The sequence below is a fragment of the Cyrtonyx montezumae genome, unplaced genomic scaffold, assembly GCF_038088225.1.
Source record: "Cyrtonyx montezumae isolate F1298 unplaced genomic scaffold, pur_monq_1.0 scaffold_1, whole genome shotgun sequence".
NCBI classification, from domain to species: Eukaryota; Metazoa; Chordata; class Aves; order Galliformes; family Odontophoridae; genus Cyrtonyx; species Cyrtonyx montezumae.
The window spans coordinates 15,988,362-15,989,542 of NW_027071825.1; positions in this window are offsets into that span (position 1 = coordinate 15,988,362).

A 1,181-nucleotide genomic window follows, 5' to 3' on the forward strand; every position below is an offset into this window, starting at 1 on the left:
TTTTATAACCAAGGAGAAATAATGTGACGTTATAGATGACATGACATTCATTGACATTATTTCCATAAGGTCAGGACTCAGTGTTTCTGAATATACTGAGGGTGAAGAGAAAATACTCTGTGCTTGATTGCAGAAGAGGCATGTAAAATATTACAAGAAATGTTTTGGAATGATATTCTTAAAAGGCCTTATATTGAAGTGTTTTGAGATAGGCTTGGCATAATGAATGTTTGTAAAACCTGATGAAAGTGATCAAGTCTCAGTTATGTTGCAGGATTGCACTGTGACGCTGTCTTTTAGCTCTTAAGTCTTTTTAATAGCACAAGTTGGAATTTTGTAAATTGGAATTCTGATCTATCTTGGTAAGGCACAGTACTGAAGTGTTGATGCTTCAAAGATGGCACTGGTACTAGTCAGGTGGCTGCATTTCTACAGTGGTGGGAAACATTCCTGTATGTAAATACTGTAAAGTGTTTTTGAGGGGAAAATGGCGCTATATAAATGTAAGACATATTAAGTGCCTCTGAAATAATAAATCTAAAGACAAAGTATGTCTCAGCTTATGTTTCTTGATATGTTTTTATTTTTCTAATGATACAGAGCATGTATTCAACAAATACTGAATTACTTATTGAGCTGCTTGAATTGTGTTCAGATTTTAAAGGCAGTAGTACTGCCTGAGATTCATCCAGGCATCAGCCAGATGATGCCATTCAGTTGTAGACTTAACAGAAACGTGAACTCAGTACTCAAAGATGTGTACATAAAGCAATTGAGTTATAGGTCCATTCAGCTGTTTTAAATCTGCTCTGATTTTGACCTCTCTTCTCTCTTTATGTCCTTTGCCCATTTAATTTCCCTTAAAATTTGCTGATGTTGGAAGGATGTAGACCTGCATAAGATTAACGTCTGTGCTTATGTGGTAATTCTTTAGGGTGCTCCCTAGTCCTTGTACGTTGAGGAAGATACCTTTATTGTATTTGTGACTTTTTTTTTGTCTGTGGTAGATGTACCCCTATCCAGATGCTTGAAACCCAGTGGTCTAAGAGTGATTAGATTTACCAAAATGAATTGATATCAGTTGATGTCATTGCTACTTTCTAACGTTAGTAGCTTTTTTCTTCTCTTAAATGAGATTACATATGCAACAAGTTTGTTTGACATTCTTTAAGGATAGAGCT